This window comes from Leguminivora glycinivorella, chromosome 1, assembly GCF_023078275.1.
Source record: "Leguminivora glycinivorella isolate SPB_JAAS2020 chromosome 1, LegGlyc_1.1, whole genome shotgun sequence".
NCBI classification, from domain to species: domain Eukaryota; kingdom Metazoa; phylum Arthropoda; class Insecta; order Lepidoptera; family Tortricidae; genus Leguminivora; species Leguminivora glycinivorella.
The window spans coordinates 29,323,992-29,341,158 of NC_062971.1; positions in this window are offsets into that span (position 1 = coordinate 29,323,992).

Below are 17,167 nucleotides of genomic sequence, written 5' to 3' on the forward strand. Positions count from 1 at the left end.
TACCGCGAACCAACCCAACTATCGTCCAATATTACTATTTATGGTCCACTAGTTCTATATAATACTAGCTTTTCCCCGCGGCTACGCTCGCGTTAAATTTGAAAATTGCTGAATGCTCCATACAAACTTCCACCCCCCATTTTAGGTAAGTGGATGGTTACAAAGAGACAAAAAGTAGCCTATGTCACTCTCCATCCCTTCGTCAATTCGTCGCTCCGTTTTGCCCTGAAAGATGGATCTATAAACAGACACCTACACTTTCCCATTCATAATATCTTATACCTTTAAACGAGCCATTCTTATATATTTATTTATTTATTTCTTTATATATGTCGCAGTAAGATAAAGCCGTTATATAGTTATAAACCTAGGAATATAATTATACGTCGTAACATAGTTAAATGAAAGCGATTAATTGCTATCTTACTAGGAATATATAGGGCTCTGGATATTCGTTACTACCCGCCGATCCGTGCGCCCGGCCCCTTAGCCCCGGCGGTGCTAAGCGTCCGAACTACCCGAACCCGCCGAAGTCCGTTCCCGTGTAGTGCCGTTCGCGCGTGTAGTGCCGAATCGGCGTTCGGGGCCGGACGGCCGGACGCACGGACTTTGGCACCGTTCGGGTATTGAACACACGAGGCGGCCGCCGGCGGACCGATCGACTAAAGCTCGGAACACACTACGCGGACGTCCGTTGTAAAACGACCGCGACCGCGACCTATCAGTGTGCACGGAACAAAACATCCAGAGAGCCAGATTTCGATCGGACGTCCGTGCGCTCAAGGCCACGTCCGCGTCCGTCGACCGATAGTTTGCACGGTTATGTGTATTTCCATTGTCCAGATTCCCGTCCGCGGTCGATTTACGACGGACGTCCGCGTAGTGTGTTCCTAGCTTTATTGCCGTGCCGGTTTGTATTTAAAAAATAGGTGAAATTTAAAATTTATATTAATTTAGCGAACGAATACGAATTGGTTTTATACATAAATACTTACTCGTTTTATTTTGATCAATAACATGTTAACTATATTTTTTGTACTTGTTCCCGTTACGTTGTAGGCTACTCGTACAGATTAGATAATATGGTGATATTCAATACAAATATTACAAACGTATTCCTATTCCTATAGGTCCATAATTCGCCAGGCACACTAGTCTACTGGTTTTTTTTTCAATAAAGTTGCTTAAGACAATTGCGAAAAGTAGAGTTTAATGGACTTTATTTGTCTCTAGGTTAACTAATAGAAGTCTAAACAGGGTATTGGTTTGTGTGAAAAATACTATATTAGTTCTATTAATTGATTGTTTTATAATGTTCATGGTGCCTTACTATAGGGACCATACCACCTATAGTATAGTTATATCTATGTCTCATAGTTGTAAAATAAATAAATAAATATTGGGGACATTACACAGATCGACTTAGCCCCAAACTAAGCAAAGCTTGTACTATGGGTGCTCAGCGACGATATACATACTTAAATAGATAAATACATAACTATGGAAACGGATTATATCGCGTATCCTGAATTTACTATTCATCCCGACGTTTCGAACACTTTACAGCGTCCTTGGTCAACGGGTGACACTCAGTTTCCACAGTTTTATTTCATAAATATCTTTCAAATTAAGGAAATGTAGGTATTTGAACTATCGAGTTATTAGTTTTTATCTAAGAAGTTAGTAGAATTAACGTCGCATGAGAAGACAAAGATAATAATAATGACTTGTGGGCGGCACAATAACCAATACCCGTGGTGATTTTTGCTGATAATAATGACACTCAAACCTCACACCCGGCTTCCCTTTGACATGGACAAACCTTTTGTTTTGAAAAGTTCTAGATGTAGCCGCGCTGTTTTACAAATACCTAGTTAAGAATGATATTTTTTTTGTTATTTTGGAGGGAACCACTTTGAAGTGAATATGTATCCATAGTCCTGGTTCTTAACTTGAGCTAGTCGGATAGGTTGTGACAAAAAGCATGAGACTTGACATGTATATAGATAACTTACAAACACTTAACAGAAAAAATAAAAGTACGCAGACGCCGAAGTGTCAATGTTTCCCCTCTTTTCCCTAAACGCTAAAAATGGGATATAATAGTGGGGGGAAGAGATTGACTCCTCGGCGTGTTTCTACTTCTATTTATTCTTATGAACGTCAAAGCTATGTGCATACCAAGTTTCATGCTTTCTGACATCATAATAATTTAGGCCACTGAAAACGCGTGCCCTATATAATAATACCTAAAATGTAAAACATGGAAAAAAATCGAGTAGTTAAAATTTGTCCCCCAGTCACAATTGCTCCGCTGTCCCTTTCTCGTTTTAGTTATTAAGGTTTTATCATTTTTGGTTCTTTAAACTGATTTTCATATTCGCTTGAACCTAGAACGCGAACGATCATCAAGCATCACCATACGTCGAGAACGGATCGGACCCGCGGGTTTTTAAAGTCCGTCGATCCGGACACACGGACTACACGGGTACCCGGACCTTAATTACACGGTCCCTAATTACCCGTTCCAAACGGGCCAGAAATCCGGATTCGTGTAACACGGGAACGGATACCCGGCAACGGGTACACGAAACACGGACGCGACCGGGAGCCCTAGAATATAACTATAATACGTTACTAGTTTAGTCATATAGTTATATGACTGGATTAAGTTTAGTGAAATGATTGTAGGCAGGAGTGCGGCGGTGCGGCGGAGGTATAGTTATAACCCTAGGGATATAATTATATGCCGTAACATAGCTAAACGAAAGCGATTCCTTACCATCTTACTAGGAATATAATTATAATACGTTACTAGTTTAGTTATATAATTATATCACTGGATTAAACTTAGTCTAGGGCAGCGGTTCTCAAACTTATTTTCCCATGGAACCCTTTTATAAGTAAAACATCTGACGGAACCCTTAAATTATTTTTCCCCTCACTAGCTCGGAAACACGTGTTTTGTCCTTTAATACCAACGGGTAAAAACGCATTTTATCCTCTAGTGGGTAAAGTAATTTGACGTTGAATAAAATCAAATTAACTGCTTTAAAATTGATAAAAGTAGGTGAATCTAGTAATAAAGATGATTTACCACCTGTGGAACTACGAACTACTGCAAGCACTGATAAACGCATTTTTTGCGTTGTAGTTTCCTCGCTACAGTGAGGGGAAAAGTTTTGTGTTACACTTGAGTGCAAATGTATTTTACTTCTCGTGTGTTACTCGCATGTTCAGGATTCTATTTGTATAACCCCCTTGTATAACAGATAACTATTTTTTTATTGCAATCATTATTTTAATAAGCAATCATGATAGTGGGTCACTATCAAATTTACCTTATCGCTAAACGACTATTTCGGCTAGATGTCAGAAAATGTAAATAAACAGCATAAAGTCAATTCAGCTGGGATGACATGAAAGTAGAATACTCAATCAGCAAAAAGTCAATATAACTGGATGGCTAAGGCTTAGAATGAATGAGTAGCCAAACGTCTGGAAATATATATAGTCCGTATCATTCGCATATCTAAAAAGCCAAAAGTGTAGTTAGTTAATTGATGTCAACACAGAACGATACAGTAGCAAAACGTCCGGAAATATAATGTGTCATGGATGTCATGGTTTATAATAAATATGTAACAGTTCTTAATAACAGTGCGAGAAGGTTTGAATTCTCAAGACACTTACGCATTTTAAAACCAGACGTTTTGCTAACGGGTCGTTTGGCGTTTATTCTTTATAGCAATAAAAACATTAAACAATCCAGACTTTTTGCTCCTTGACTGTTTAGCGTTCATGTCTGTTTTGTAATACAGACATTCGAAGATAAAGATGTTTTGCAGTTAGATCATTTTAAATTGTTACGTTTTAAGATCCAGACGTTTTGCTAAAGACGCATTTATTTAGCATTTATGTCTACGTAGCCACGAAGACATAACACAATCCAGACATGTCAGCTATATAGTCTTTTAGCGATAAGGTAAATTTGATAGTGACCCATGATAGTAAAATCTAATCACTAGATTCTAATGTGAGGTATTACATGAAACTGTTTTTTATTTTTTAACAATTGGTGAATATTTGGTTTTATGGAAGAGAGTTGAAGTTGCATATCAGGTACCCAAAATTCACACGGAGCCCCCAGAGAGGCTTTGCGGAGCCCTAGGGGTCCGCGGAGCACACTTTGAGAATGGCTGGTCTAGGGATATAATTATAATACGTCTCTAGTTAAGTAATATAGTTATATTACTGGATTAAGTTCAGTAGTATAATTGTAGCAGTGTAGTGCGGGGGTGCAGTGGAGACGGGGGTGGGGGCTTACCCGCTACCACAAGGCAGTCGTTCGGCATCAGTTGTCGTTCACGTCATGTAGTGCGCATTGTAGAAGGACAGTGGCCGGTAACTTTACTAGAGAACGCACGACTTCCGATATCGGATCGGATAATGTGAAAACGCACTTATGTCGCGACTCTGTCCGTCCGTCTGTGTATTTTGAGAGAATAAGCACATTGAAATGGAAATAATTAACAAATTCTTGCCCTAAACAATTCTTCACTGTGGTTTGTTTACGTTATATAAGGAAATACAATAGTACCATGGTTTCAAGCAATGTTGCAAATTGCACTATTTGCGATAAATATCATGTTTATCTTGTCAGATTAAATTAAAACTGCCATCGCACAAATCCAAATGCAGATACAATTTAAAAAAATGAATAAATCGGATATTTTGATAAGAACCGGGAGCACCGGTTCCTAAATTTTTGTCCCGGTTCTTTCGCCACCATAAAATTACCGGGATTTCCCGGGAAATCAAGAACCGGGAAATACCGGGAGAATGCTCTAACTGTTACGTTTTAACTAATATAGCTTGGATTCGTTCAAGGCTGGCTGGTGGTTTGGTTGGTTCGTGTCAAGGCTTCGAATCTCGGCCAGAAATAAGGTTTTTGTTTTGTGGTATAATAAAATAGAACCGAGCGAAGCTCGGTCGCCCAGATATTTAGTATGGATTAAGGGCCGGTTACACAAAACCGTCTGTTTCCGAATTTACCGTTCGCTATTTTTCTTGTATTGGAATTTCCATACGAATACAATTCTGCTGCTTGACGTTGATGTGTCTGTACCGTAGCCGAATGGCATTTCTGCGACGCGAAACGAAAACGAAACACCGCGAAAGGTAGTCTGGCTCTGTCGCGCCAATACGCAAGAGCGATAGAGATATCTACGAGCGTTTCGTTTCGTGAGCATTTTTTTTTTCATTTATCATATTTGTGCCATTCGGCTACGTACCCTGATAACTGTGGCTGATTCAACTGGCCCTGCGTCCGTAGCTCCGTCGCCCGTTTTTAAAAAAAATCATTGATGTTAAAGGCTTATTACAGAGTCGAGGATTATTTGACAGACAAACATGCATGGCCCGAACCAGAAACTACAAAAAACGAATAGCAATTAAAATAATTGTATTATGTATAGAGGACACAGTTCAGATAAGAAAGCACATCAAATATTTTATGTTGTGTAGGTAAATTACATATTTAATGATATTGAGATTCATATTATCTTTTTCTTCTGTGACAATTTGATATGTTTTCTCTGGAGAAGAACGACGTATTATTAAGCAATAATATAATTTATTGAAATTAATTTCCATAGAGTACCTAGTCTGTTCATATTCTTTGATGACTTTTGCATGTTAAATTGTATCTTGTTATTTAATGCATGTTAATTATAAGATGTAATGTTTTGAAAAGAAGTTGCCCGCCGAGTTTTTTGCCGGTCCCATAGTGGATACCCCCCTCCCAACTGAGGGGGGACTGAAATCTTCTCGAGGCTGAGGCGTAGGGTTAGAGCCGGCGTAGCTTTATTTGACGTTCATATGCGCATTGTAATATGCCTACTTGAAAAATAAATATTTCGTTTTCATTTCATTTTCATTTAACCCCCGACGCAAAAACGACGGGGTGTTATTAGTTTGACGTGTCTGTCTGTCTGTTTGTCTGTCTTTGTGTCATAGTGACGTTATAAATCAGATTGTAAGAAATCTCTTACTGCTTGTCATTTTGACATGTGGTTCCAATTGGTTGACTGTAAGTACCTATATTAGCGATACAGCGAGAGATTGCCGCCGGCGGCCAGTCGCCAGCGTCCTTGATACAATGCCTCGAGGGTGTACTTTAAAGGTAAGCTCGCTCTTAAGCTGTACACTGTTCATTCTTAGTTACAGTCATAAAGTTTCTCGATATTTATTAACTAGAATCTAAAGGTAGGCGAATCTAAGCTTTTAGCTCCGATTGTTACTTCAGAAGTGCGTCATCACACGCCTTTAATCGTTGTAGTTATTGGTAACTTTAATGTAGATTTTTGACAATAAATGACAAAAATCAGTACAATATGTAGGTTCTAACAATCTATAAGGTTCTAACGCTTCAAACGATTCGTGTTTCTGATAGTTTTGCTGATTTGCCTTTTGTTTTCTCGATTGACTTTTTGATTTATTAGACAGTACAAGAAATAATCGGGATATTTCTTCTCGTATTCGTAACGTTTGTTGGTAGTTCCTTTAACCGCAAGATAAATACCTATCTCTATTGTGCCTGAGCTGTAAATTCACATTTTTGACACATTTGTTTTGAAGTATGTTGCGATTTAGCTAAGACGTATCGTTTGCCAAATCTAGCGATTATTTACGAATAGGTTGAATCGATTAGGCCCTATGTACAAGGTGGCGCTTAAACAAATATACGATTTCTATCAACTTACTGAAATGTCATTTGAATCGAAATGACAGACTCTGCCACAGCACTAGTTTAAAAATAAAAATGAATGATAAATGACATCACAAGTAAATCCTGCGTGATAAATTGTGTCGCATAACTTCAAAACTGGGTAAGTCCATTCTGCTATAAAGTTGATTATCTTTCTGATCATATTATATTGTTTATATGTTCAACCTTAAAGCAAAATGGATTTACCCAGGTTTGAAGTTAAGCGACACAATTAATATCGTAAAATACTCACTAACGAAGATCCGCAAAAATATAACATGTCATGTGTTAGATTATGTTTAAAATAAGTGATATATTACGACTAGGGAACAAATCAAATTATTTTGTTGGGCGGGCGGGTGGTCTAGTGGTGAAGACGTTAGCCGCGTAAGCTGAAGACCCGGGTTCGATTCCCGGCTCGGCCACCAGTGGGCCTTGTCGTTTTTTCTTTCGTGTATGATATCTATTTCAATTTATAAGTGATATATTGTTTTTAAGTATTTTATTTTTTTTTAAATATTATTACAGGATTTTATTTAAAATTTCATTAGGTCGCGCCAGTTTACGTTTTGTGGACGCTGTCATGTGTCAAAAGGGTGAACTTACAGCTCCGGGACAATAAATAATCTCTATAAAGTGATTAGACGATGTAGGTATTGGAACGGCCATGGGTCAGCAAGCGTAGTGAATAGCAATCAAGTCTTTGATAGCGCAGCCAATTTTACAACCAGCCAGCGTCCCTCTGAATAATACCTCTATAAAACTGTGCGGAGCGAATACACTCGAATCTAGAAACGAATTTACTCCATACCAGGGGCGGCTCACTCCGCGATTCTATCGCCGCGCTACAAGTACATGCTGGCGGCCGCGAGTTCGCGGCCTAATCAGGGGTGACGCGCATTCTCACGGAACGCATGTTCGCACTTTCTATTGTTACTTTACGTCGCGAGTTTTTTTTTTAAGGTTCATATGCGAAGTCCACGTGTGGAATGGATAATAATGCTTAGTTAAATAGACATCATGAATAAAATAGGACAATCTTACACAGATCTTATTGATTAAGTCCCACGGAAAAGTTCAATAAGGCTTGTGATGCTGAAGGCTTAAACAAAAATATATAAATACTGTATATATACCTAGAAAGTAGTCAAGACTTGAATATATAGTATAACATTTTATCTGGGAATTAATTCGTTTTAATCCATAGGCAACCCTATCATCCGACGCTGCGCACGTGCGGCTCGTTTCTTTGTTAGAATTTTGTAGGCATTTTAAAATGCGGCATTTCGTGAACATCAAAGCAGTGGGCCTTCTGTACTTGTACTATTATATATTCTGTGTCCATACGGAGATTCATGTACTTGCTGCTGTTTAAAATGGACGGTTAACTCGTAAAGCTGAATACCATCGGATGGAGTAACGCCCTATGTCCGTAGGAAGCAGAGCTACGTGCTCACTTGCTTTTCAACTAGGGCGCGTATCTTGAAAAGCCAATAGCTTATATGGACGCGGCCGGTCACTAGTCACTATACGGAAATGACAGGACATGTCAGAATAAGATAATAGGGGTATAGTTTGAATAGGGAACTAGACTATAGTTAAAATAAAATATTTTATACCATGCACGAAATAAAGTATCAGATAATTATAAGAAAAATATGGAACAGAAGATATTTTTTAATCCAATTTCTATTTAATAAGTCAGGTAGAAATATATAAAGTAACTGAGTTGACCGTGACGTCACTCAATTCGATTTCATATAAATTCCATATTAGCAAGTCGTTCAAATTCGTTTTGACAGTTCTTAAAAAGAAGCTGATTTGACTAGGAGGCAAGTAGCCTATATCATGATATGTCGGAAATGTCAGAGTCGGTTCTCGTATTACAATCACAAAACAAATAGGTTATTAGGTTTTTATTAAACCATATATCCCAAAAAGCGTCTAAGCTATGTTTCTCCTGTCAAGTGTGCAACTGATGCACCGTCATGAACCGCTATTTGCTTCATCAAAATGTTTTGACGTTAGATAACGCTTGTACTGGATTACCTACAAGGCGAACATAATAGGCAATGCTACTTGCTTCCTAGTCAAATCAGCTTCTTTTTAAGAACTGACAAAACGAATTTGAACGACTTGCTAATATATGGAATTAATATGAAATGGAGTTGACATGACGTCACGGTCGATTCAGTTACTTTATATATTTCTACCTGACTTATTAAATATAAATTGGATTTAGTAATTAATTATGTTCATGTTTTTCTTATAGACAATTATCTGATGCTTTATTTCGTGCATGGTAACACAATACATATATGATCTAGGTACATTAAGTACGTACTCGTACAGGTAAGTTCTCTATTGTACAGTTCACGTTGGAGTCCGATAGCAGATCACCGGCAACTGCCTCCTGAGAACAAAAGATGGGAATTACAAAAGATTGGAATCGAAAAATCTCACAATTCTCTGTTATTGTTAGGAAGTAGAAACCCGTAGCCTTTCATTCTGATAATTGACTTTTAGTTTATCATCCAAAGTAGTTTTTATAATCAATATATTTTCCACCACATTACTAATCAAAAGCGAAAAGGAAATGGTTTATTACAGCAACAGATTACTGGAGCAACAGATAAATGGGGAAACTAGGCCCGTCCCTGTGTCACATGAGACTAATTTGTCTACAACTGACACCGTCTAATGAATTTAATCGATCGCAACTCATGCTGCCCTTGTAATCAGTCACCGGGGCGAGATGACAACGAAGATTGAATTTTAAGTTACTAGACTCTAGTAACTTAAAATTCATGTCATCAATCATCATCTAGTAACTAGAGGTAAGTATCTACAGTAAAAGGCGATAAAGAATTTTGCACATCGGTCTTTGGAAAGAGATAACGCTCTACGAAGACAAAAAATGCAATATAATGTGCATTATTTATCGCTGGGTACTCTATTAGGAGTATTAGTATTATATGTCAATTAAACGAACAGTATACACGGTGGTGTTATATTATGAGGAAAATGAACAATTTCTAACAGCGCGTTCCTGATCACATTTCAAGACTAAAATGCAGGTTTTTGGGCAGGCAGGGACGTATGGTCGCGCGATAAATGATGCATTTACAAATAGTGCGATAGTCGACGGTCTGATGTTATATCGCGCGACCATGCTTGCAAGCATGGCAGGCAGGAGTCCATTTTGTCTTAAGTTACTGAAACAACAGTACCTACACCTACCTATATTATGTAATAGAGAGTAATAAAGATAGGGCACGGTACTTAGCTATATCAAATGGTTTTGTACTACTAAACTGTACATTATTTAAGACTATTTGTACGTTAATGAAAACCTTTTGTAATTCGTTATTTACAAGAGGCTTACAAAAACATTTTCATAAATATTATCATTCATAACTCAGCATAAATACAGCTTTGACAGATCCCAAGAATTCCGAACAAAGACAAAGAGTGATAAGGAGACTCGTGAATAAGTCAAGGGGACAGCGCGGTTAGCCAACGAACGCCGGAGATTTTGCATGATATTCAAATCACGGCGGTTCTCTGAAGGAGACTAGTGATGTAGCCCTATTGCTACTACCAAAGAGGATCGAGTATTATAGAGAGTTACTGTCAAAGTAAAATGTGTAATCACAGTAGTGCATAGACTGCCATCTCTCGACACAGGCTTAAAACTTTTGAACCTCAGTTTTGACAATTTAGCCCATATTCTAAGCTTGATATGTTTTAAAATGTCAAATATTAATATTAGCGCCATCTAGCTGAGCGTACCCCAAAGGTGTAATGCGATCTAGGCCACCGTACCTTTTTCTGTATGGTACTGAGGTACGTTTTTTTCTTAGACTTTATCTGTCTATACGGAGTTATATATGTCTTTGCTACTACTAAGGATTGTATGAGAACGCGCAAAGTGTAACAAGGATATAATCTATCTCTATCGCTCTTGCGTATTGGCGCGATAGAGATAGATAAGTATCTACGAGCGTTTCGTCTCGTGAGCGTTTGTGCATCGGCTACGCACCTGGACACTTGGACAGAGCCTTGTGGTAAAGGCTCATGCGACATTTCGGGGTGCGGGTTTGGCATCATCGTGTCGGCTATGCGGAAAAAGCGGACACTTTTAACGCCGTCGCGTCTCATACTTCCATATCGATAAGGTTTGAATTCGTATGCGTCGCATCGCCGTCGCGCGACCATCGCGCGATCGTCGCCCATGCAAGCCACGGCATAAGATAAAAAGAAAAACCGGCCAAGAGCGTGTCGGGCCACGCTCAGTGTAGGGTTCCGTAGTTTTCCGTATTTTTCTCAAAAACTACTAAACCTATCAAGTTCAAAACAATTTTCCTAGAAAGTCTTTATTAAGTTCTACTTTTGTGATTTTTTTCATATTTTTTAAACACATGGTTCAAAAGTTAGAGGGGGGGGACGAACTTTTTTTCCTTTAGGAGCGATTATTTCCGAAAATATTAGTATTATCAAAAAACGATCTTAGTAAACACTTATTCATTTTTAAATACCTAGGTATCCAACAATATATCACACGTTGGGGTTCGAATGAAAAAAAATATCAGCCCCCACTTTACATGTAGGGGGGGTACCCTAATAAAACATTTTTTTCCATTTTTTATTTTTGCACTTTGTTGGCGTGATTGAAGTACATATTGGCACCAAATTTCAGCTTTCTAGTGCTGACGGTTACTGAGATTATCCGCGGACGGACGGACGGACGGACGGACGGACGGACGGACGGACGGACGGACGGACAGACAGACACGACGGATGAACTTTCGGACGGACGGACGGACGGACGGACGGAGACAGACAGACATGGCGAAACTATAAGGGTTCCTAGTTCACTACGGAACCCTAAAAAGCAGGTACATATTATATAAATGAAAAAATATAATTAAATAATCAGTTGGTTACCAAAACTAGCCAATATCACCCCATCTACTTAATTAATGTTTAATCTTCGCTTAAAGAACTTTTAATTTACTTGTACGTGATTACACTTATGATCCAAGTAAAACAAGTGAGTAGGTGTTACAAACAATTTAAAGCAAGTTTATTATTAAAGGTTTGTTTGCACTCTCCCTGTGGGATTGGTCTTTTGATTGGCATTGTAAAAAAAATATAGTCTGAAATTAAAGGACTCCCGAAATATATATTTGCTTGCAACTTCAACAGAATTCAGTGGTTTGTTATTGCGCTGAAATATTTTTCAGTTCACTAGCTTGAAAAAAAAACTATGATAGACCTTCATAAGTGGGCGTGAATATGATTTGAGGTCAGATTTATTTGATACGTTAAAAAAATAATTTGTAGTATGTAAATACTAAATTTCTTTTTCACGTTTTTATTGAATCATCAATGCATCGAGGCCGACATGGACACCGTTGGCAAATGTGATGGCTGGAGGTACCTACCTCAAATTGTAATTTTTAAAAGCCGCCTCAAATCTCTCAAAAGAAGGTAGTTCTCTACCTTCGTCTGTATTTTTTTTTTATGTTTGTTCCTCGATATCTCCGTCGTTACTGGACCGATTTTGAAAATACAGATTGGTCCCATTTTTCTTAGAACCCAGTTCTGGTGATGGGATCCTGGAGAAATCGAGGGAACTCCTCAAATCTGAAAGGCCCATATGTATGCCTTTCAGATTTGAGGAGTTCCCTCGATTTCTCCAGGATCCTGATTTTTGTGTTTTTAAAGGAACAGCATGCATTTACGTACGAAACAGTGACATTTGGTGCAGTGGAACTGCTAATGATGGTCAGAACGGAACTCCTCAAATCTGAACGGCACGCTTATAGTGACTTTGGTATTTTTATAAGAACAGCATGCACTTACGTCCAGAACAGTGACATTTGGTGCAGTGGAACTCCTGATGATGGTCAGAACGGAACTCCTCAAATCTGAACGGCACGCTTATAGTGACTTTGGTATTTTTATAAGAACAGCATGCACTTACGTCCAGAATAGTGACATTTGGTGCAGTGGAACTGCAGATGATGGTCAGAACTGAACTCCTCAAATCTGAACGGCACACTTATAGTGACTTTGGTATTTTTATATGAACAGCATGCATTTAAGTTCAGAACAGTAACATTTATTTAGTTATATTTATTAAGTCAAATTTTGTCAAGCTTCGATTTCTTGAGGAATTCATGAGGAATTGAGGAAACTCCTCAAACCTTAACGGTATACGTATATTGATTTTTGTTGCCATCAAATAATTAAAGCATTAAAAGCAGTTTAAAAAATACTTACACATCTCTACATAATCCAACATTCGCAACGCAAGTAGCTTTCACCAGAACCCCAAAGGCGGCGGTTTTTTTTTCTTAAAAATTATATCTAACTTTATTATCTTCAATTACTGACTTCAGGTCTTCGCTTGACCAGATCCAATCAAATCACTTGGGCCTCAACTCCCAAATAATAGTAGATTGTCAACTAATGACAGAAATAATTAATTTGAGTAAAACATAAACAACATGTACTTTTTAACCGTCGCCTCATATCTCAAGAAGGACGGTTATCAAGTCGTCTGTATGTTTTTTATTTTTATTTTTTATGTTTGTTCCTCGATATCTCCGTCGTTCCTGGACCGATTTTGAAAATTTTATTTTTGATTGAATGTATATACATACAGATTGGTCCCATTTTTCTCAGAACCCAGTTCTGATGATGGGATCCTGGAGAAATCGAGGGAACTCCTCAAATCTGAAAGGCATACATATGGTGATTTTTGTGTTAATAAAGGAACAGCATGCATTTAGGTACGGAACAGTGACATTTGGTGCAGTGGAACTGCTGATGATGGCCAGAACGGAACTCTTCAAATCTGAACGGCACGCTTATAGTGACTTGGGTATTTTTATACGAACAGCATGCACTTTCGTACAGAACAGTGACATTTGGTGCAGTGGAATTTCTGATGATGGTCAGAACCGAACTCCTCAAATCTGAACGGCACGCTTATAGTGACTTTGGTATTTTTATAAGAACAGCATGCACTTTCGTCCAGAACAGTGACATTTGGTGCAGTGGAACTGCTGATGATGGCCAGAACCAAACTCCTCAAATCTGAACGGCACGCTTATAGTGACTTTGCCATTTTTATAAGAACAGCATGCACTTTCGTCCAGAACAGTGACATTTGGTGCAGTGGAATTTATGATGATGGTCAGAACCGAACTCCTCAAATCTGAACGGCACGCTTATAGTGACTTTGGTATTTTTATAAGAACATCATGCACTTTCATTCAGAACAGTGACATTTGGTGCAGTGGAACTGCTGATGATGGCCAGAACCAAACTCCTCAAATCTGAACGGCACGCTTATAGTGACTTTGCCATTTTTATAAGAACAGCATGCACTTTCATCCAGAACAGTGACATTTGGTGCAGTGGAATTTCTGATGATGGTCAGAACCGAACTCCTCAAATCTGAACGGCATACTTATAGTGACTTTGGTATTTTTATAAGAACAGCATGCACTTTCGTCCAGAACAGTGACATTTGGTGCAGTGGAACTGCTGATGATGGCCAGAACCAAACTCCTCAAACCTGAACGGCACACTCATAGTGACTTTGGTATTTTTGTAAGAAAAGCATGCATTTAAGTTCAGAACAGTGACATTTATTTAGTTATGTTTGTTAAGCATATGTTTTGAAGTCAAAGTTTGTCAAGCTTCGATTTCTTATAATATAATCGGATTCATGAGGAATTGAGGAAACTCCTCAAACCTTAACGTTATACGTATATTCATTTGTGTTTCCATCTAATAATTAAAGCATTAAAAGCAGTTTTAAAAAATACTTACACATTTCTACATAATCCAACATTCGTAAGTAGCTTTCACCAGAACCCGAAAGGCGACGGTTTTTTTTTTCTTAAAAATTATTATTATTACAAATGACCTATATTGCTTGAGAGACCCTATCACACAAGAAATCAACAATAGAAAAGTAACGTTATTTATAAAATAGTTGAATCAATCAAAACACATCAATTTAGTACCAAATTTTAATTTATTAGAAAATAAGTAGGTACTAACACGTATTTATAAAGGACACTAGTTAAAATGCTCCACACTTATCACTTTCTATACAGGTTTTAGAACAACAATATCCCTTTTTCAGAGCACAAGAAATGAAAGTTTAATTTTATTGATAGTTATTAAAATTAAGTGTCTACTGCGCATAGTGAGGTACTCACTAGTTTATTGCACATCACTAGTACCGTTAAGTCTAGGAAATTCCTGTTTTATAAATTATAGCAAGGAAAAGTGCCTCCACCGAGAATTAAAGTCGTGACTATAATTCTGTTAGTAGTGTTTGCCAGCGCTTTTTGTAAGATAAATGAGGGGAATAAAATAAAAGGTTTAGTACCCCTGAGAATGGATAATTAGCTGGATATTAGGAGCTTTGTGCACTGTATAACGTACACGTTCTATGTTATTTAAACTGTTCTTGAGAAGAGAAGAGCATCACATGTTTTTCCAGAATTTAAATAAATATTTATACATAATTCCGGCAGTCAAATAATATCTGCCCATGCGTATTTCAAACAAATAAAAAACTCATCGAAAACATGAAATTAATCTCACCCCAAACATTTCTGCTTAATGGAGGAGGTAAAATCATCAAAATCGATATGGTAAACCAATTTATTGCGGCCTAGTGCGCAAAGCTCAAATATCAGCAGTTAATATAATAACAACGATAATTGGTGTACAGTTTCTCGTATGGACCCCGCTAGGTAAGTACTGTAAGTAGCAAAGAGGATCGGGTATTATAGAGAGTTACTGTCAAAGTAAAATATGTAATCACAGTGCATAGACTGCCATCTCTCGACACAGGCACAGGCTTAAAACCTTTGAACCTCAGTTTTGACAATTTGGCCCATATACCTAAATAGCTTGATATGTCTTAAAATGTCAAATATGTATTAATATTAGCGCCATCTAGCCGAGCGTCCCCCAAAGGTGTATCGCCATCTAGGTCACCGTACCTTTTTCCGTATGGTTTTGAGGTAAGTACGTTTTTTTCTTAGACTTTATCTGTCTATACTCCTATTTTTAATAAGCCGGAATTATTGTAAACAAAAGTGTGGCCGGTGGTATAAAAAATTTGCACCATTCGAGGTATTAAAATTGCCGATATTTTACAGGTTTAATAAAAATCTTTACATATTCCACTACACAAATAATGACTCTTTTTAAACGAAAACAAATTGAAACACTAAACGTTTTGGTATATTTATTGAAATTAAAAAGCCGTTTTTGTCGGGTAGTTTGTATATTGCACTGGTATTACTGTGGAAATGTACCTGGGCGACCAAGTAGCGGGCCGCTAAACATTATTTTTTAGCAACTTTTGAGACTAGGTGGCAGTGATTTTTAATTACTAATTAAAACCGTCTTCTTCAAATGCGATGGTGGTAATAAGGTGGTTATAAATTAAATTATTGGTTTTGTGAGTATCTGATATGACAGGACATCGTCTATTTTGGACCGATTTCTATATTGACTTGCATGGGATCATAACATAATATAACAATCATTGTGTTCGATCGCTTCACGATTTTTAAGTATGTAATAGAGTGATCGTTAATAACTGGTTAAAAGTAATTTGATTTTCTCTCGGACCTTACTTTGAGAACCCCTGACTTGAGCTGCACGTGTTACTTTGACAGTGACAGCAGTTTGTTTACGTCTATTCCGTTCAATTCGTAATGGGACTATATACAGAGTTACATATGTCTTTGGTAAGTAGGTAACATTGAAAATAAAATTGTGTTTAAATATTTATAATCACTTACCTAATTACTTTCGCATTTGTAATGGACAATTGCCTAAAATGTATATGAGAACCGGAGGTTTTTTTACAATTTGCCCTAAAAAAGTTCTCGCATCCTATGTTTTTCTAAAATTTGTACGCCAGTCTTTATTAATTTGAAGTCGAGGGAAGGTGAAGGGGGGAGGTAAGGTGTACACACTTTTATTTAACCACAGAATATATTATAATAGTACAAGTACAGAAGGCTCACTGCTTTGATGGTCACAAAATGCCACCTTTTATAATTCTTACCTAGAATCGCGGTTTGAGCCACCCCTGATTTAACTTCATTACATAGTGCAAACAAACACAATACTAAAGATTTGCTTGTGTATATAATTTAAAGTCACAGGACAATATCTTGAGGGATTTCGGAATATATTGGTTTCACTTGAATCATTTTCAAATAATCTAATTAAACAAGTACAGTTACCGGTAGGTATGCACAATCATAAATAAATTAAAATTAAAACTCTAATATATTATCATATAAAATACAAATGTATAAACTAATCAAAAATACCTCCGCCAGG